The 21,511-nt window shown below is 42.2% G+C and overlaps 1 protein-coding gene across 1 annotated transcript in view; it reads right to left on the bottom strand.

Moving 5' to 3' along the window:
• Positions 1 to 21,511, bottom strand: part of COL26A1 (collagen type XXVI alpha 1 chain) — a 799,303-nt gene that overhangs the window by 80,409 nt on the left and 697,383 nt on the right. The gene's annotated exons all lie outside the window — the stretch shown is intronic.

Raw genomic sequence — 21,511 nt, 5'->3', positions numbered from 1 at the left:
TGAATTTGTCCAAGTTCAGCTTTATGTGTTTTGCTCTGCATCTGTCCAAAAATTGTATCATCTTCTGATCGTGGTCCTTGATTGCAGATTCCATATCTTCACCTTCTCCCACTATTAGTATATCATTTGCTATTGTCTTCACTCCAGGAAGTCCTTCCAAAGCCTGCATTAATGTCTGATTGAACACCCCTGGAGCAGGTTTTAGCCCCATGGGCATTCTCAGCCATTTAAAGCGTCCAAATGGTGAAGAAAATGTTGTCAATAAACTTGATTCTTCAGTCAGTGCCACATGCCAAAATCCATTTTTCACATCACATACAGAAAATATTTTAGCTTTTGATAGATCTGGTAGAACATCATCTAATGTCGGCCTGGGGTAATGATTTATTTTCAGTGCCTTGTTGAGTGGCATATTCTTAACTTGCCAGATGGTTTCTGCACTATGACCAAACTGCTGATCCAATCTGTGCTCTTATGGACTGGTGCTATCATGCCTCTTCTCTGTAAATCTTGCAGTTCTACTTTCAGCGGTTGTGTTAAAGCTACAGGCACTCTCCATGTAGGTAATCTGGTAGACTGCACGGTGTTGTCAATTTCTAGCCTATATTTACCATCAAAGCACCCATCACCTTCAAATAAATCAGCATACTTCGCTTTTATTTTCTGAATATCCAAATTGTGCTCTGCGTTTAGTTTGGGATTTGGTATATCCTGGGAAACGTCAACAGACATAATATTCTGAGACTGTACTTTTATTAAGTCCATTGCCTGAACAGCTTTTACTCCCAATAATGGTACATGGTTACCACCACGCAACGCGGTAAATTCAACTCTATAACCCTTTCTGTTACATGGGTTCCGTATTTTGAGCTTACATGTCCCCATCGGTTTCAGAACACTTTTGTTGTCCATCACCAGTATCTTGTCAGTTGGCTCAATAGAAACCTGTTTGTTCAGCAGAGCAGATGGAATTACATTGCTGCTTGCTCCACAATCCAGCTGAAATCTGATGGGCTTCTCATTAACAAGAATGTTGCATAAAGCTGCTTGGCATCCTTGACTACTGACTGCCTGACTACATTGACTTTCTCTGCTGCAGGCTGCAGTTGTAGCCATGTAATGTCCTCTGCACCGTCAGTGTCTGGTGTCACAGTGTGGAGCTGTCTGTACTGTTTGCCTGTTCCTTGCCTGCAGACAGCTGAGAAATGATTCTTCTTTCCACATAATCTGCAGGTTTCACCATATGCTGAACACTGGGTTTTGTCTCTCTCATGTCTTTTCCCACAATACTTTCAATGGACAGTGCTTATAGGGGAGCTTTGTCTTGTCTTTCCTTTCATAGATACTGCATGTACCTTATCATAATCATTATCACTGGTGCCTGCCATCATCTTCAGGCTGTGTTCTGACAGCTCAGCCTGCAGATTTGCATGCATTTCTCTAAGGTCATGTCTTCCTCTCTCAGTAATCTTTCTTTGAGATGACTGCCTCTTATTCCACACACCATTCTGTCTTTGATTAGACTGTCCCTGATCTCTCCAAAACCACATGTTGTTGCTAGCCTCCTCAGCTCTGTCAGATATCTCTCCAAATTTTCACCATCCTCCTGATGTCTTGTGAAAAAGTTATATCTTTCCACTGTCTCATTCTTCTTTGGGTCACAGTGTTTATCAAATGCCTGCACAATATCTGCTAGAAGGGGGTTGTCTGTGTGTGGGAGTAAGGTTTGGGCTAATTCTCTGCCATTTTCCCCAATAAGGTAATAAAACAGCTTTACTTTTCGTTTGTCATCACTGGGGGCCACGGTGAGATCCACATACAGTGTAAACTCTTCCTTCCAATGTCTCCAAGTCTGGGACAGATTACATGAAGTCACATCCAGTCCCTGAGTGGGCTTCAGACCAGTCTCCATTTTGCAGCAATGTCAGGGAATCTGTACTTACAAGTGTTGTGATCCTCTGTCTAGTCCCAGCCTCACACAAGCTCTGAGGATTTGCTGGTTCTGTGCCCTGCTGCCACCATGTTCTGTTATTTGTTTCCTGTCATGGTACAAACTCCTTTGATATCTTCAGGCTTTTTATTACACAAGACTTGTGATACATTCCTCCATTACAAGATGTCTGCTAACAACTAACCAACAAGTTCTTAAACTCTATAGTACACACATCAACGTAGTGAGACACCTAGAGGCCACATCACATATAACATATTGCTACAGTTCTGTTCACATTTTGCTTGATTTTTTGGCATTTGTGGACCTATTCCCTTTTAACTGAAACAACTTTCTGTTCATATGTTCAAGATTCTGGCAAAAATTAAGAGACCACTGCAAAATTTTCAGTTTATCTGGTTTTTCTTTTTATAGATATATTTTCGAGTAAAATGTAAATTTCTCTTTTATTCTATAAACTACTGACAACATGTCTTCGAATTTCCAAGCGCTAAATTTTGTATCTATTTTCAGAAAATGAGAAATGGTCAAAATAACAAAAGAATGCAGTGCTTGCAGACCTCAAATAATGCTAAGAAAAAAACAAGTTCATAATCATTTAGAAACAACAATACTAATGTTTTAACTCAAGAAGAGTTCAGAAATCAATATTTTGTGGAATAGCCATGATTTTTAATCACAGCTTTCATGCGTCTTGGCATGCTTTCCACCAATCTTTCACACTGCTTTTGGGTGACCTTATGCCACTCCTGGTACAAAAATTTAAGCAGTTCTTCTTTGTTTGATGGCTTGTGACTATCCAACTTCCTCTTGATTACATTCCAGAGGTTTTCAATGGGGTTCTGCTAGTAAAGTCAAAATTGAGCCCTTCTTTTCCTCACTCAAGACTTTTTTCTTTTCATCTCCTTTGGCATGGTTAAAAGTTATCTATCCTAGTACTTTTGGGATATTACTAGCACTTGTTTCGTCATCCAGCTTGTCCTATCGCAAGAGGATTGTGAACACCACAGCAGGGTTTTTTATACTTCCTTCATTAAATAAGATTTTGTTCAGGTGATCATCTAATCAGAAGCACATTAAGTAGAATGAGGTGCACTCTGGTTGGAATTCACCTGACACTGGAATGGAATGGCTGTCAGACATGCAGAGAAGCTGATTTTTATAAAACTGTGCTGTGGTCTCTTTATTTTTGCCAGAGCTGTATATAGGAAAAGAAGGGCTCAATTATGGCTTTACCAGCAGAGGGATACAGTGAGCGTCATGTTGCCTCCATCCTTAAAATTTGTAAGACGGCAGTTTATTGCAACAAGGTCAAGCAGCAGACATTGGGGACAACAAAGCTACTGACCGGCAGAGGTCGAAAACGACTCTCCACTTGGGCATCTCCTGCATGTCCATCTTGTTATATCTGTATTGTGCTATAGCTGTTGTCAGTGGTGACCTTACACATGCCTGTCTGTTCATACCCTATAATGTGGTGCTGCTGCCATTACCTCTGCTGCTCCCGGTAGATAGCCACACATCTCATGCCTGTCCAATGTGTTCTAGAACTATACTGTACTGCTGTTGCTAGGGTTGTCAGTGCTGACCCTACATAGACAAACATCTTCTTGCCTCTCTTGTCATAATCTATACTGAGCAGTTGCTATCATTACCAGAATGGCAAGCTTGTTGCTGCCCTTATAAAAAGGTATCATTTTTGAATGGCAGCTTTGCAGTATTGTGATTTGTGCTGAATCTATTCACTGCAAATCCAATTTTTGTGAAAAATTTAACGAACTTGGCAAATTCGAATTTCAAAAGATTCACTTATCTCTAGTTGCAGTCAAAAGTTCAGCAATTCCTAGTGAACCTAATGATCAGATGGTAACTTACACTGATTCTGCTTGCATAGCCACTCTGCAATTTAAATAACCTTATATTGTAAGTAAAATCTGTATAAAACACGCATTACTAGAATTTCCAAATGATCTTAGATGACTTGGTCGTATTTCGAGCTATACAAATACCAATTATAGTTAATAAGTTGCTAAGAGAAAAGCAATGTGTCTTATGCACAGTCTATATGCTCTGAGATTGGTGAGGAACATATTATTATTATTATTTATTATTATTATTATAGCGCTATTTATTCCATGATGCTTTACATGTGAAAAGAGGTCCACATAATAAAAACAAGGACAGTAATCTTGAACAAAACGAGTCACTGACTGCTACAAAAGAAGAGAGGAACCTGCCCACGAGGGCTCACAATCATGAAAGTAAGTGCAAATAATGGCACACCTTAACCCTTTTCTGCCATCTGACGTACCATCCCGTCCATGTGACCTGGGTTTTACTTCCCATGGAAGGTATAGTACATCATAGAGATCGGGTGGTGTGCTGCTGATTGCGGCAGGGTATCAGCTGATTATCACAGCTGACAACTAGCACTAAGTGCCAAGCGCGGTCACTGACCTCTCCCAGCACATTAACCCCCAAAATGCTGTGACTGAACACGATCGCAGCATTTCAGAGCCGGCACAGGGGCTGACAGCCCCTCTGTCTTTGGATCCGAGATCCCACAGCGTGATGTGGAGTCCTGATCGCTGCCATGGAGACCCAATGTCGTCATGACAACATCTGTGTCTCCAGAGCTGAGAGACTTCCTGTCATGCACAGTGATGATCAGGAAGTCTCTCAGGTCAGTGTAAAATACATGCAGCGCTGACAACTTCTATAACATGCAGATCTGTATGCTGTAGAAGTGATCAGCCTGCACAAAATGATTGTCCAATAGTGGGACAAAGTGTAAAACATAGAATGAAATTTAATTTTTTTTAAATCATTATAAAAATATAAAAAAATACTAAAAAATATTAATAAAAAAAATCAATATTTATTATATCAATAAATAAATATTTGAATGAAAAGAACTAAACAATAAAAGTACACATATTTGGTATCGCTGCGTCCGTAACAACCCGACCTATAATACTGTCCCACTAGTTAACCCCTTTAGTGAACCCAATAAAAAAAGGCAAAAAACCAATGCTTTATCATCATACCGATGAACAAAAAATGGAATAACACGCGATCAAAAAGTCGGATATAAATAAACATGGTACCACTGAAAATGTCATGTTGTCCCGCAAAAAACGAGCTACCATACAGCTCCATCACCAGAAAAATAAAAAAGTTATAGCTCTCAGAATAAAGTGATGCAAAAATAATTACATTTTATTTAAAATAGTTTTCATTGTATAAAAGCGCGAAAACATAAAAAATGATATAAATGAGGTATCGCTGTAATCGTACTCACCCGAAGAATAAAACTGCTTTATCAATTTTACCACACGCGGAATGGTATAAACACCCCCTCCCCCCCAAAAGAAATTAATGAATTGCTGGTTTTTGATCATTCTGCCTCCCAAAAATTGAAATAAAAGCGCCAGGGAAGAAGCATTGCAGTAAGCGCTGTTCCCCGGCACCGAGTGCTGAACATAACTCTTGTCATTCTCCTCTGCTCTGCCAGCGATTAGCGTGCGTATGGGAGAATGATGAGAGCTACATTTAACCCCTTAACAACCGCCAATATGCCTTTTAATGGAGGAAGTTAAAGGTACTTAAACCACAGTGCCGCTTTATAATGGCGCTAAGGTTTAAGGTTACAGTGCCCCCCAGCAATGGAATTTCTCTGGGGTCTCGGCTGCTGGGGGTAGCTGAGACCCCAGAGAACATGATTCGGTTCGGTTTTTATAAACCCCGCTGTTGGAATCACCACTATTAGAGGTATAACGGCGACTGCAAAAAAGTCTGATTTTCCATTTAATTTCTCTCTCCTCTGATGTGATCGTACATCAGAGGAGAGAGAAATAGGGTCCCCTGGTCACGCCGATTACCCCCCCGGTACCTCCGTTGTCCCTGCAGACCCCCTGAAGTCACCCGGGCCGCCGGATTCTTCCTCTGGGAGAAAATGGCGGGAGCATGCGCAGTGCACCAGCCGAGATCTGCTGGCCAGCACCCAGCAACAATAGGCGATTTTTTTCCTACTGGTTCATTTTGATCACTGTGATAGACCCTATCACAGTGATCAAAATAGAAAAAATAGTAAATCAAACCCCCCTTTATCATCCTTAGTTAGGGAAAAATAATAAAATAAAAAAAATATTTATTTCTATTTGCCCATTAGGGTTATAGTTGGCCTAAAGTGAGTTCGGCTAAAGTTAGGGTTAGGGTTGGTGCTAAAGTTAGGGTTAGGGTTGGAGCTAAAGTTAGGGTTAGGGTTGGGGCTACAGTTAGGGGTAGCATTGGGGCCAGAGTTGGGGTTAGAGTTTGGATTAGGGTTAGGGTTGGGATTAGGGTTAGGGGTGTGCTAGGGTTCAGTTTGTGGTTAGGGTTATGGTTAGGGCTGGGATTAGGGTTAGGGGTGTGTTGAGGTTAGGGTTAGAGTTAGAATTGGGGGGTTTCCACTGTATAGGCACATCAGGGGCTCTTCAAATGCGACATGGCATCCAATTTCAATTCAAGCCAATTATGCGTTGAAAAAGTCAAACAGTGCTCCTTCCCTTTCAAGCTCTGCTGTGTGCCCAAACAGTGATTTACCCCCACATATAGGGTATCGGCATACTCAGGACAAATTGGGCAACAACTTTTGAGGTCCAATTTCTCCGGATACCCTTGTAAAAATAAAAAATTGGGGAAAAAAAATAATTTTTGTGAAAACAATATGATTTTTTATTTTTACGGATCTATGTTATAAACTTCTGTGAAGCACTTGGGGGTTCAAAATGCTCACCACACATCTAAATAATTTCCTTAGGGGGTCTAGCTTCCAAAATGGGGTCACTTGTGGGGGGTTTCCACTGTTTAGGCACATCAGGGGCTCTCCAAATGTGTTTAAATATCTCATATAGGGAAAAGTCTTTACTTATGTATGGTCTCACTGTGTCCCCAGGCAGTATTAACGTCAGCCCAGTGGTGGTTCAGTGGGCAGTGTGTCAGGCTCATCAGCACGGTGAGAAATTTAAACACTTTTCCCTTATCCTATTAGAGGACGTTTTCTCCTGAATACATCTGGCCATATTTAAGTGCCTTATGCCATCCATGAAAATTTTTTGATACCCATGGTAGTGGATGCTCATTAGATGCAATTTATAAAAAATGAGCAGTTTGGGTCAATTTACCCACTGATCATTTAACTATACCTCTTGAAGGTGCACCCCAGTCTACATGGCTGGTTTCTATCCCAACATATTGGAGTGTGTTCACACTGAGCAGTCGGTACTTGATAAAGGTTCACTTTGGGACCGAAACGTTGTTGATTTTGGACTGCATTAAAATTTTCATAATCATCAAAAGTTGAGTGCCAAGTTTTCTCTTGATAGTTTCCAAAATGATGTCACTTGTGGGGGGTTTCCACTGTTTAGGCTCATCAGGGGCTCTCCAAACGCGACATGGCATCTGATCTCAAATCCAGCCAATTTTCGTTGAAAACATAAAACGACGCTCCTTCCCTTCTGAGCTCTGCCATGTACCCAAACAGCGGTGTACCTGTATATATGGGGTATCAGCATACACAGGACAAATTGCACAACAACTTTTGTGGTCCAATTTCTCCTGTTACCCTTGGAAAAATAAAAATTGGGGTGAAAAGATCATTTTGTGAAAAAAATATGATTTTTTATTTTTACGGCTCTACGTCATAAACTTCTGTGAAGCACTTGGGGGTTCAAAGTGCTCACCACTCATCTAGATAAGTTCCTTAGGTGGTCCAGTTTCCAAAATGGTGTCACTTGTTTAGGGGATTCCACTGTTTAGGCACATCAGGGGCTCTCCAAATGTGACATGGCGTCCAATCTCAATTCCAGCCAATTTTGCATTGAAAAGTCAAATTGCGTTCCTTCCCTTCTGAGCTCTTCCATGCGCCCAAACAGTGGTTTACCTGCATATATGGGGTATCAGCGTACTCAGGAAAAATTGTACAACAACTTGTGTGGTCCAATTTCTTCTGTTACCCTTGATAAAATAAAAAAATGGACATGAAGTAAATTTTTTGTGAAAAAAAGTTGTGTTAATTTTTTTAAACATTCCAAAAATTCCTGTGAAGCACCTGAAGGGTTATTAAACTTTTTGAATGTGGTTTTGAGCGCCTTCAGGGTGCAGTTTTTAGAGTGGGGTCACTTTTGGGTATTTTCAATCGTATAGACCCCTCAAAGTGACTTCAAATGTGATGTGGTCCCCCCAAAAAAATCGTGTTGTAAGAATGAGAAATCGCTGTTTAACTTTTAATCCTTATAACTTCCTAACAAAAAAAAAATTTGGTTCCAAAATTGTGCTGATGTAATGTAAACATGTGGGAAATATTAATTATTAAGTATTTTGTGCAGCAAATCTCTGTGATTTAAGGGCATGAAAATTCAAAGTTGGAAAATTGCAAAATTTTCAAAATTTTCACCAAATTTCTGTTTTATTCACAAATAAATGCAAATCATGTCAAATACATTTTACCACTATCATGAAGTACAATATATCACGAGAAAACAATGTCAGAATTACTGGGATCCATGGAAGCGTTCCAGAGTTATTACCTCATAAAGGGACAGTGGTCAGGATTGTAAAAATTGGCCTGGTCATTAACATGCAAACCACCCTTGGGGTAAAGGGGTTAAAGGGTTTATCCCAACACTCAAAATGATCACCAATCCATTGCATCAGTGATACAGAAACTTTCTGGTCAATGAGAGTCTGACAGCTTGGACCCTCTTTCATCTTAAGTACAGGACTCTTTAATAACTTTCAATTTTTGGAATAGATTTTAGACCCCACAGAGGTGTGGTTATGGCATCATTTCTACTGTGAATGAAAGTTTGTTGATATTAATGCCATTATACAACAGCATGTTACTTTTGTTATCTTTATAGTTCACATGCAATTGGGGAAAAAGATCCTCTTTGCCTTACATACAATAAAATTAGACTGAATGACCCACCGTCTTGTGTGCCCAGTACTACTTTTAATTTTTTAAGCTGCAGCATAACTATTACATCTCACAATTCAGTCAAGACAAACCCAACTGAATTGCTTAACATTCTATCATCTCTATAAACACTTATTCTCTTTTGATATTATTGGCTCATTCCTTGTAACTTTTAGAGCTAGAATATCTACATTTAAATGCTATACCAAAAGCTCATTTATTTCTTTTAAGGTGTATTACTACTATATTATTGATTTGTATTGATTATCAAATCTTTTGAAATCTAAATGAGAAGGTTTTTATAATTTCTCGCCAAAACTTGGATTTGCAGCAAATCAATTCCCAATTTGAAAAGCCCCTTATTGCCTGGAAAAGAGAGATGTTAAGGTCCCGTTACATTGAGCGATGCACCAGCGATCCCGACAACAATACGACCCGGTCAGGTTCGCTGGTGCATCGCTAAATGGTCGCTAGTGGGCTGCCAAACAGGCAGATCTCTCCAGCGGCGCAGCAGCGATACAGTGATCCGTCGGGGGTCGCTGTTACCTGTCATACTGCAGAAATTCTGATGACTTCCGCCTGCATCCATGAGTTCTGCGACGTCGCTAGTCGGCGATGCATGCCGGCCAGTGGGACGCCAACGATTAGAAAATGACCTGGGACATTCGAGCACGATCAGTGATATCCAGTGGGGGGGTCGGTCCCAGGTACGTGTCACACAAAGCGAGATCGCTGTTGCGTCACAAAATCGGTGACGCTTTAGCGATCTCGCTATGTGAGAAAGGCCCTGTAGGGTGTGCGCGCACACTCTGGATTGTCCTGCCGATTTTTCGCCGTGGATTTGTCAAAAACCGCAGGTAAATCCGCGGGTCAAAAGACCTGCGGTTTAGCCTGCGGTTTTCCCCTGCGGTTTGACACCTGCCATGGAGCAGGTGCCAAACCGCAGCGGAAACTGCACAAAGAATTGACATGCTGCGATTTTGAAACCGCAGCAAATCCGCACGGAAAAATCCACACTGCCTGCACAGCGGTTTTCATTTTTCATTGATTTTAATGGTACTGTACACCGCAGCAGTTTCTGCAGATCCGCAGCAGAATCCGCAGCATGTGCACACACCCTAACGCTTTGAGGTCTCCTAGGACTTTATTAAATCCCTTTCAAGCCCATTATTGCAAACAAAGCAGGCTATGGGTAAATGGATTAAAGCTGATAGTAACCAAAAGCCTGTTTAATAACACACTTAGCTGACAACATTTTAGGTTTTTAAAATTGTAAAAGTACGCCAAAAATTATTCATTTTTGGGTGCAGATGCCCACTTTGTCGTTGTTTATTCTCACTTGGTGAAAGCTGAAGAAGCAGTGGCTTTTCCCAAGGGGTGAAGGAAAAATGATTTTTGTTTGGGTAATATCAAGATCTTTGTTGTTTGCTAAATGAAGAAAGGATAGTTTTTTCACAAGTTGCCTAAAAATTATCTCTTTATTTAAGGATCAGAGACAGATGCGCTGTGTTGAAAGTTTATAAGGAATGGCTCAGCAGTTAGCAGTGAAAAAATAATTTATTTTCTTGGGAACTGCAGCAAGTTTCCTACTCTCAAAATGACGAAACAATTAGAATTCTTTTTGTTAAGCCTGCCAAAAATTATCCATTTTGTTAGGAAGGGGAATATGTTAGCTGTTTTCAAAGCAAAAATGAAATGGCTTGTCAATAAGCCATTAGAAAATTATCTCTATTTTGAGATCCATTTCCTGATTGTATACTCTGAAGTGTGTACACTTCCCAGAAGCAGTACAGTATACAGTGCGTGCAGAATTATTAGGCAAGTTGTATTTGAGAGGATTCTTTTTATTAATGAACAACAACTATGTTCTCAATCAACCCAAAAGACTCATAAATATCAAAGCTTAATATTTTTGGAGGATATCTGTTTTTTCAGGTAACTATTACTGTGCAGAATTATTAGGCAACTTAATAAAAACCAAATATATACCTATCTCACTTGTTTATTTTCACCAGGTAAACCAATATAACAACGCAAAATTTAGAAATAAACATTTCTGACATTCAAAAACAAAAAAAAAATCAGTGGCCAATATAACCACCTTTCTTTACAATGACACTCAAAAGCCTTCCATCTATAGATTCTGTCAGTTGCTTGATATGTTTACGATCAACATTGCATGCAGCAGCCACCACAGCCTCCCAGACAATGTTCCGAGAGGTGTACTGTTTTCCATCCTTGTAGATCTCACATTTTATGAGGGACCACAGGTTCTCTATGGGGTTCAGATCACGTGAACAAGGGGGCCATGTCATTATTTTTTCTTCTTTTAGACCTTTACTGGGCAGCCACGCTGTGGAGTATTTGGATGCATGTGATAGAACATTGTCCTGCATGAAAATCATGTTTTTCTTGAACGATACCAACTTCTTCCTGTATCACTGCTTGAAGAAGGTGTCTTCCAGAAACTGGCAGTAGGTCTGGGAGTTGAGCTTCACTCCATCCTCAACCCGAAAAGGTCCCACAAGTTCATCTTTGATGATACCAGCCCATACCAGTACCCCACCTCCACCTTGCTGGCATCTGAGACGGAGTGGAGCTCTCTGGCCTTTTCTGATCCAGCCTCGAGCCCATCCATCTGTCCCATCAAGAGACACTCTCATTTCATCAGTCCATAAAACCTTAGAAAAATCAGTCTTAAGATATTTCTTGGCCCAGTCTTGTGATGTTTTATCTTATGTTTCTTGTTCAAAGGTGGTCATTTTTCAGCCTTCCTTACCTTGGCCATGTCCCTGAGTATGGCACACCTTGTGCTTTTTGATACTCCAGTAAAGTTGCAGCTCTGAAATATGGCAAAACTGGTGGCAAATGGCATCTTGGCAGCTTCACGCTTGACTTTCCTCAATTCATGGGCAGTTATTTTGCTCCTTTTTTTATCAACACGCTTCTTGCGACCCTGTTGGCTATTTGCCATGAAACGCTTGATTGTTCGGTGATCACGCTTCAAAAGTTTGTCAATTTCAAGACTGCTGCATCCCTCTGCAAGACATCTCACAATTTTTGACTTTTCAGAGTTCGTCAAATCACTTTTCTGACCCATTTTGCAAAAGGAAAGGAAGTTGCCTAATAATTAAGCACACCTTATATAAGGTCTTGATGTCATTAGACCACACCCCTCATTACAGAGATGCAAATCACCTGATTTACATAATTGGCAGTTGGCCATCTCGTTTCCTCTTGCGGAGAGTCTGGACTGTCTTACTGAGACTGAAATATATATGAAGATTGAAAAATACCTCAACAGTGTATACTGGTGTACGCTTTGAATACATAACCCTTTTTCTACTCTTTAGATTCTTGTCTAATCCATACTGAGGCTGTGAGTGTCCTTGTCAGACTCCGGAAATATACACGCAGATTTTTAATGTTTAAACTATGCTATATATACCTGCTATCCAGTGATACTGTACCCTTTCTCAACTTTCTTCAATCACGTCGAATCCATACTGGGCCTGTGACCGTCTGAGTCTGTCTCCTGATATATAGACATAGGTTTTTAATGTTTAAACTATGCTATATATACCTGTTATCCGGTGATACTGTACCATTTCTCAACTTTGTACAATCACGTCAAATCCATACTGGGCCTGAGACCCTCTGAGTCTGCCTCCTGATATATAGACATAGGTTTTTCAGGTGTACACTATGCTACATATATACCTGTTATCCGGTGATACTGTACCCTTTCTCAACTTTGTACAATCACGTCAAATCCATACTGGGCCTGAGACCCTCTGAGTCTGCCTCCTGATATATAGACATAGGTTTTTCAGGTGTACACTATGCTACATATATACCTGTTATCCGGTGATACTGTACCCTTTCTCAACTTTCTACAATCTTGTCGAATCCATACTGGGCCTGAGAATGTCTGAGTCTGTCTCCTGATTAGAGATGAGTGGTGTTCGAGTCGACTTGCTCGCCAAGCTAAAATTCCAGCTGTTTTGGGCGGTGTTCGAGCCGTTCGTCGAACTTGAACACTTTGCTTAAAATTCGGCTGTTCGAGGTTCCGTTTGAGAACGGTTCGTTCACCAAAAGCATAAATTCATTTTCACATTAATAATGGTTTTCAATGTTAATAGACTGTTTCATGGCATAGTAGCGGTGTGTGGTAGCAAGCGGTGTAGTACACCTGTCAAGGAGCTACACCGTGTGTGTTTCTAATTATTTATAATTAATAATTAATTGTTTATAATTTATAATTTTTTACCACATCTTGTCCAGAAAATCCTTTTGGGCCTTGTAGCACTGTCTGCTACTCAGCAGAGGAGCCCACCAGTGAACCAAGCTATGCTGCCTGTTTACGTAAGAACTGCGTGCTACTCAGCATAGGAACCCAGCTGTTAAGAAAGCTACAGCACCTGTGGTTTGGACACTTAATTTTTTCATTTTTTCTGGAATGCCGGTTAGGCCTAATTCCGGAATTCCGGTTGACCTGCACTTACTGGGAAATCCTCTTTCACAGGGAAGAATTGTAATCCCAGATCCCAATCACTAACGGGGTTCAGCGGATTATATGCAGCTGTAAGTGACACACGCTGGACCTTTCAGTGTAGCGCGCATGCAGCCCCGGACATGTAAGGGCATGACAGACCTATTATTGATCGATCTCACGTGCCAGAACCTCGCGTGTCCCTCTAGTAAGCTTGACGTGTACCACGGGGGCATGCCGGAGTCTAATTCGTTAACGGAATTAAGCTGATAAATCGCTAGCACAACTAAAAATGGATATCCACCACCACCCACAGAATCAACAAAGCTTGCAATCTGTCAATCTTTTCTGTAGCTGGCATGGTTGAGGTTTCCCGGGTGGAGTCGAATTAAGTCGCAGGCTCCACTCCTGGTGGTGCCCTTCTGGACATTCCTTTAAGGTTCAGCTTTGCAAACATACTGCCCCTGGAAACCAAACACTTTGCCTTCATGGACGCTGTTTGGAGGTTCGTGGGAATAACGCTGCCCGATCATCAGTTGGCCTAATTTATGGTGGGAAGTCCGACGGTATATGATCGTCTTCGATTTCAGAATTTTACTGTTTTTTGGTATTTTACATTTTTATTCCAGCCTTTCTTGACTTCATAAGGGCATGACATGCCTATATCTGTGTCTCCTCCTCCTCCTTTTACTCCTCCACCTCTTTTCTGTTAGGAGTCAGATTTCTGCCCTGGCTATGCAGAGATCTAGACCCTTACATCCTGCAGTCTCCTGCTATCCGTCCACTGCAGGAGAGATTGCAGAAGAGTTTGCTTTTCAGCAACTCTCTCCGGAGGCTAAGTCCTTCACCCCATACTCTGAGCATGCTCCTGGGACAACCTCCCATTGGAGCTCAGGAGTCAGGTGCTCAGGTCCTGCTCCTGATTCCATTGGTCCAGATCAGGGTTATGGAGACTTCCGGAAGGTCCCGTACACTATAAAAAGTATGCATGGCTGTTCCGCCATGCGCTAGTATTTTCATACTGCTGCTGTGTGTATGGTAATGGATGCTTGGACTGGTGGATGACTTATTATGAAACCCCTTCCCTCTGATATTACGATTGTGTGAGTGATTGGGCAGCCGCCAGTAGCAGCGCTAGCGCCAGCACGCTCCAGCCATACCTTGTGCAGCAGCTAAGCGTCCTGCATTGCGCCAGCGTCCTTGCAGCGCCTTGCTTGCGGCCCGGTTCACGCCGCGCTGCAGTTGCAGCTTATTTCTGCGTCCGCGGTTGCGATGCCAGCACACTTGTTACCACGGTAGGTGTCGGGCGTAGAGACGTTTTAACTACTCCGGTTTTTGCCTACCGCATGTGTGCCGCTGAGCCCCTGTGTTACTAACAGGCTCAGCGTTACTTTTCAATTTTTCCTGTAGCAGCTCTGTGCACTTAACAGAGACTTCTTGATTGCACCTGGGTGATATAGGACCCCGTGCACATTACCGCCACAGTGCTCTGTGTCTTCTAGCTGCGGTTCTTCCATCTGCCGCACGGTGGACCCCGGGCGGCGAACACGTTTATTTATATTTTTTTAAGCGTGTTCCGCCGCCGTAACATTTTCTATATGTAGTTGCCATTTTCCATATGTTATTTTTGTATTCTGAGCATTTTGTCTGCTTTGGGACACCTGTTTTGTAATTGTTTTCTATGTGTTTGTATGTGTTTGTGTTTGCCTGCCATTGTTTTCAATGGTGTTCGACGTTGTTCATCGAACGTTCGACAAACATTCGACAAACTTGCCTTGTGTTTGACGAACCAAAACGAACTGGAACATTAGCGGGGTGGCTCAACACTACTCCTGAATATATAGACGTACATTTTTAATGTATAAACTATGCTATATATACCTGGTATCTGGTGATACTGTACCCTTTCTGCCAGGAAGTCCTCCTCCACCCACCACTCTAAGTGTATCATTGACTCATGGAACATTGTCCCACATGTGTGATTATTTCTTGCGGATCTTCTTGTTATATTGTGGTGTGATCCATCCTGAGCTTGTGACAGTCTGTGGGTTACTCCTGCAATTTAGATGTACATTTAAAAATTACCCCAACACTAGTGTATACAGCTCTATGCTTGTGATACATTACCCATTTACTGCTTTTATATTCTGGTCTAATCCAAACTGAGCAAGTGAGAGTTATTTTCTGACTGTGGAAATAAATACTGAGATTGACAACAATGACCCCTACACTGTGTACAGCTGTACTCTTCAGATCCATTACCGTTTTACGGCTTTTTATATTGTGTAGTAATCCATACTGAGCGTGAGTGTGTCTGCCTCCTGAAATATCTACGGAGATTTAGAATGTTTAAACTATACTATATATACCTGCTATCTGATGATACTGTACACTTTTTCTACTTTTTATATCCTTGTCTAATCCATTCTGAGCCTGTGAGCATCTCTGTGTGACTGATAGTATATATAGGGAGATTGACAATCATCCTTTGACTGTATAGAGCTGTACGCTTCTGATACAGTACCATATATCTGATGTTATTTTGGGTTCATTTTCTGCAACATTTTGAAGTTTGGTGGAAGAGGCCGCGGACGTGGGTGGGCCAGCTGGTGCTGCTGGTGGTGGTGCATCTGCTGGTAGTGGCAAAAGCACAATAGCAGATAAGGCAGGAGGTGTTGAGCCTGCATCATGGTCTGGCTCCGGAACGCCTGGAAGGCTACCTTCTCTGGGAGTAGGTTAACCGCTTTTAAAGCCGGAGCATCAGGAACTGGTTTTGGCTTACATTGCCGAAACAGACTCCAGCAAATATGCCCTCCTCTTCTGAAGTTTCAAAAAATGCAAGCACTGAGTCGTCAAGTGCTGGCTCCTGGTCAGGAAGAACCCCTTTCCTTGTGTACTTCAACCCCACCAAATGTGAATGATGCAGCAGGCCACACTTCACATTAGTCCATGTAGCTCTTTCTATCATACCATGCCTCGGTTATCAAGTCAAATCGTGAATTCCCCAGTCCAAGATGAATCTGACATGGAGTGTGGGTGGCCAGCCAGGGCAGTGGGGTTAATCGGTACCGGGCCGGTGTCTCAGAGGAATGTGTCACATTGGTGGTGATGACCCATTCCGTGGCCCTAGGCCTCCATGCAAAGGGGTGAATAACGTTATAGGTGAATGATACGTGACACCACCTGTGGTTTCTGATCAGATTGACCCACGCTGCAGTGTCGCTTCTCTGGGACAGATGTTGTGGTGCAGCTAAGATGTAGAAGCCCTGCACAGGTAGGGCCGTAGTCGCAGGGCAGATGAAAGAGTTGGTAGATGGTGTGCAGTGCAGGATGTAGCAGAGCCGTGCGCCAGGCGCAGGGGAAAGATGACAGACACAGTCGTGCAGTTCCTTTACCTGTACTTGGTAAGTGCCGTCCAGGACCCAGAGTACAGATGGAGAAGGAGTTGGTCAGCCTGGAATCAAATTTGGAATTCTCTCTCTGCAGATAGGTAGTGTGGTCTCTGTTCTAGCACTTATCTGAGGTACTCGCAGTACTGAGTTCACTGAAGTTCCCCCTGTTGACTGTCTTTTGGAACTTTCTCGTATGGCAGGCGGCCGTAGCCTTTTCCTTCTGGCTCACACAAGTCGCTGCTGGGGCCTCCGAGCCTTATTTGGGAACAGAGCATTTACAGCTGCTACTTCCTCCGGTTTCTGCTGCTGGACCGTCAGTGTCTCTACAAACTTGGAGACCGGAATCCCGACCATGCGCTCCAGCTAGGAGTGAGCCTTAACTCTGCTCATCCTCCAGCTCCCCTTCTCACGACCACACACTTCCCCTTCCCTTCACAGACTGCCCTAACTTACCTCCTCCCGACCACAGAGAGCAGCTCTTCAGCAGTCAGGTTCAGAGCTCTCCCTGCTGGCCTGGAGTGGGTACTGTGTTGTGTGTTGGTTTAACTGCTAGAGAGATCCTTCGTTGCTCCCAAGCATGACATCACACTCCCTAGGAGGAAGGTAATGCCACTGTGGTGACCGTACTCCTGGGGGTGCCACAAGTGCACTGATGCCCAGCCACTGCTAGATGATTCTGCTGGTACATTGACCCAGACCACTACATTCCCCTCGCTCTCTACACAGCCAGAATCTGACCCTGATGAAACTCAGGTTCCCCATTCCCGCTTACTATACCACCTTACACGGTGACAAAGAGGAAGGTGCAGATGGAAGTGCAGGTTCCTTGAGCAGGTGGGGGGGCATACTCATGTGCGACGGCAATGACACAGGGCCCCTCATAGTACGCAAAAGTGTCTCTGCCAGTGGGAGGGCCGGGCCGGGCCCACCCACCGTCAGACACACCGCCGTACTATGAGGGGCCCTGTGCCAGTGCCGTCACCAACGAGTGGGCCCCCCCAGCTTGCTCAGGATCACAGCAATTGCAAAGTTGAAATACTTACCTCTCCCTGCTCCACCGCTGTGACGTCTTCCGCGTTTCCTGACAGTGACATTCTGGTCAGAGAGCGCGATGGCATCACGTCTGTACGCCCTCTGCCTAAACAGTCCAAGTGCAGTGAGATGGAAGATGGGGACGACGAGGAGTCCAGACTAGTACAGGGATTCCCTAGCGAGGAGACTTATTTAATTGTTTTCAGTGTTGGGACAGCTATTTTTGGGTTGCACTATACTCTGGAGAATGATATATGAGGCCCACCATACACTGGAGCATTCCAAAGGTGGACACCAGACACTGGAGCAGCATTTACAGGGCCCATTATGAACTGGAGCATTAGAAATGGGGCCCATTATATATGGAGCATTATTTGGGCCCATAACACAGTGGAGCTTCATCCATGGGGATCAACAAATACTGTAGCATTATGTGCAGCTCATCATATACTGTTTCAAACATTATATGGGACCAATGATTCTGTATGGAGAAATATATGGGCCTCATTACTCTGTATAGCGCACTATGCGGTGGCCATAATACTGTATGGAATAATATACTGTCCGTTTTTGGAGCTATTGGAGAATTTAAAATGGATATCAGTCATGAGATGTAAGAAGTGAAGTATTTTTCATTGTACTATACCGCTATTTCTCTGCCATATCAGAGGATCATGAATTGTGGCATGTGTTAAAAGAGCCCAGTGACACTCTTTGGCCCAGGGCCCACAAAAATCTGGAGCCAGCCCTACCCCCCCCACAACTTTAGCCAAATAACCCCCAGTTTTCAATGCCTAACTATTTTTGTAAAGTAAATTAAGGTTGACAAGCTTAAGTAATAAAAATTGATGTTTTTAGCATTAAAATGGGCACTGTAGGTTTGTTTCCTGTCGTCCAGTCCCTGCCGACCTTGGTTCCCCATTGACTTGCATTGGGTTTTGTGTTTGAGTCGGCCTTCAACTTTTCACGATAATCGTCCGATTTCGTTCAACCCGACTCAACCCGAAAAAAGGCAAAGTTGCTCATCTCTAGTCATAGCTAATCAGGCGCCATTCTGGCAGACCATTCTGTCATTGCAAACCCAGGAAGGCGTGCTTTGCCACATAAGAACTATTGAGATGCGCAGACTGGCTATAGCCACCAACCTCGTTAAATGGGTATACTCGTATTTCATAAATGTTGCACAATTAAATTCAGGAGCTGTGTCATGCAAGGAGCGTGGGTTACTTTGCCCAAACACAAGGCAACCACACTGTTTTGGTGATTTTTTCTCATAACAATTCCCAGCTGCAGGTGACTGGGAGCGTGAGATTTACTGCTTAATGCACATCAGCAAATTGTTTGCTGTGTGTCTTTTGTTCGCAATGATTTTAAGCTACAAAAGCAGAGGAGACATCACCTGTGAGTCAGTGGGTTTACCTGTACATTAATCACACAATCTGCAGAGCTCATCTCTTCCACTACATGGTCACCAGATGCTGTATGTCCCATTGATCTTGGAATATTACATTTGGTCCAGCAATAGTATGGAGGCATTACTGTCGTATTTCCTAATAATATCATTGTAGTGTGGCAATTTTATTTGCCCCTTAAGAAATACTATTCCAGCTTATATTTATATATGTGTTGGGGTTTTTTTGGTGTGTTTTTAGGGTGGAAAAACCTTTTGATTTTTGCAGTATCGAGGCATCCCAGCTAGGGTTGATAAGACTCTAGTTGCGCCTCTGATGTTGAAATTGATTGAACAGAGGAACTGACAGTCTCCAAACTGAAATTCAAAGAGTCCTAATAAATGCTAACCCAAGAGCTGGCACTTAAATACATAAATCAAATCCTTATTCGGAATAACACCAAAATGGTACCCGAAAATTAAGAGATCCAGCAATATTACAAAAAATATTAATTTTATTATTACAATATTTTAATACATAATAAACAGCAATGCCCAGTGGAAGACACAACAAAACACTGATATCGCCACTCTAATCTATTTCATGTAAATATACCAAATTATGCAACATAGAAGTTTTATAACTTATATAGATGTAATTATTAAAGAACAATGTCTGTGAAAAACTTCATTCATATGCCACATGTTCCCTAATGTAAGAGGATAAACATATATCACTTCCAAAGCGGTGCCCATTATAATAGAGAAACAATCACTATACCCATAGCAATATATAATGAAATATCACGGCCATAAAACTGAGAAGCGCTTGTAAAGATAGCCTGGGTAATTCCAATGTAAGTATTAGACGTGGGACAACTGTGAAGTTACCTTACAGTTAGTGGAACATTGGTGACGCAGTGTGGCGTGTCCTCCCTCACCCCTACGCGCGTTTCACACGGGCTTCTTCCGGGGGCGTGTGTATCCAATCTGATCAATATTCTTCTGATCAGACGAAAATAAATTTCTGTATAACTAATTTACCGGCTCTTGCACATTGCATTGCTTCTAGAGAAGAATACACCAGTAATATGGTTCTGTACATAAAACTTCTCACATAAATTGAGTACAACTCTATAGCAGAGTGACACATTCTATATACAGAGATGAAAATCAAAATGATCGGTCCAAGGGAGCACAAAAACCAAAAATATATTTAAAAAATGCTCATTTTTTATAATAAAATTAGTCCACAACGCATTTCAACAGATAAATCTGTCTTCATCAGGTGCCACCTGAAGCATGTCTGATAGTAGAAAACAATTTCAGGTTTATTATACACTCCAAAAGTGAATAAGATCTAAAACTACTGTAAGAGACTGTGCTAGTGTATTTAACTCGCCAATCGCTATACCGATGCCTCTACCTTGTGCCAGTCCTTACACCTTGTGCCTCCCCATCCTCTACCTTGTGCCTCCCCATCCACTCCAGAATTCAGTATAAACTTATTACCCTCACCCACAAAGTACTCCATGGCTCAGCACCACCCTACATCTCCTCCCCAGTCTCAGCCTACCACCGTACCAGTGCCCTCCGTTCTGCTAATGACCTGAGGTTAACATCCTCATTAATCAGAACCTCCCACTCCCGTCTTCACGTGCCATGCCGATTCTTTGGAATGCACTACCCAGGCTAATACGATTAATCCCCACAGTTTTAAGCGTGCCTTAAAAACGCAACTGTTCAGACTGGCCTATCGCCTCAATGCACTAACCTAAATATACCTGTGTGGCTCATTTAAAAATGTTTTACCATATCCCGATTCCTCGCATCATGTTCTCAAATGCTTTTTGCATTTAGTAGCCTTCTGTGTCTGTACTGTTGCATATTTAGACTGTTAACTGGTTCATGCAGCAACAGGAACACCCGATTCTTACACTAGGGATGATCCGATCAATAAAAGCAATTGTTACCATTCACCTTTCGTGTCTCCCCTTATCCCTCATAGATTGTAAGCTTGCGAGCAGGGCCCTCATTCCTATTGGTATCTGTTTTGATCTATGTGTTTATTGCTATGCTATGCTGTAATGTCTATTTTCTGTAGAAGTCCCCTCTATAATGTAAAGTGCTGCGGAATATGTTGGCGCTATAGAAATAAAATTATTATTATTATTATTATTATTATTAACAATTCCTTCCAATTAAAGCTACATGATAACACACATTAATATTATGCTTAACCAGTGCCATCTTCTTAATTGAAGATTTTATGGAAAGAAAAGTAGCTTCATATTCT

This window comes from Dendrobates tinctorius, unplaced genomic scaffold (assembly GCF_039654945.1).
Source record: "Dendrobates tinctorius isolate UK_male_01 unplaced genomic scaffold, ASM3965494v1 ptg000016l, whole genome shotgun sequence".
Lineage (NCBI taxonomy): Eukaryota > Metazoa > Chordata > Amphibia > Anura > Dendrobatidae > Dendrobates > Dendrobates tinctorius.
The sequence above is the reverse complement of the archived record's forward strand: the minus strand, read 5'-3'. Positions and strand labels throughout refer to the sequence as shown.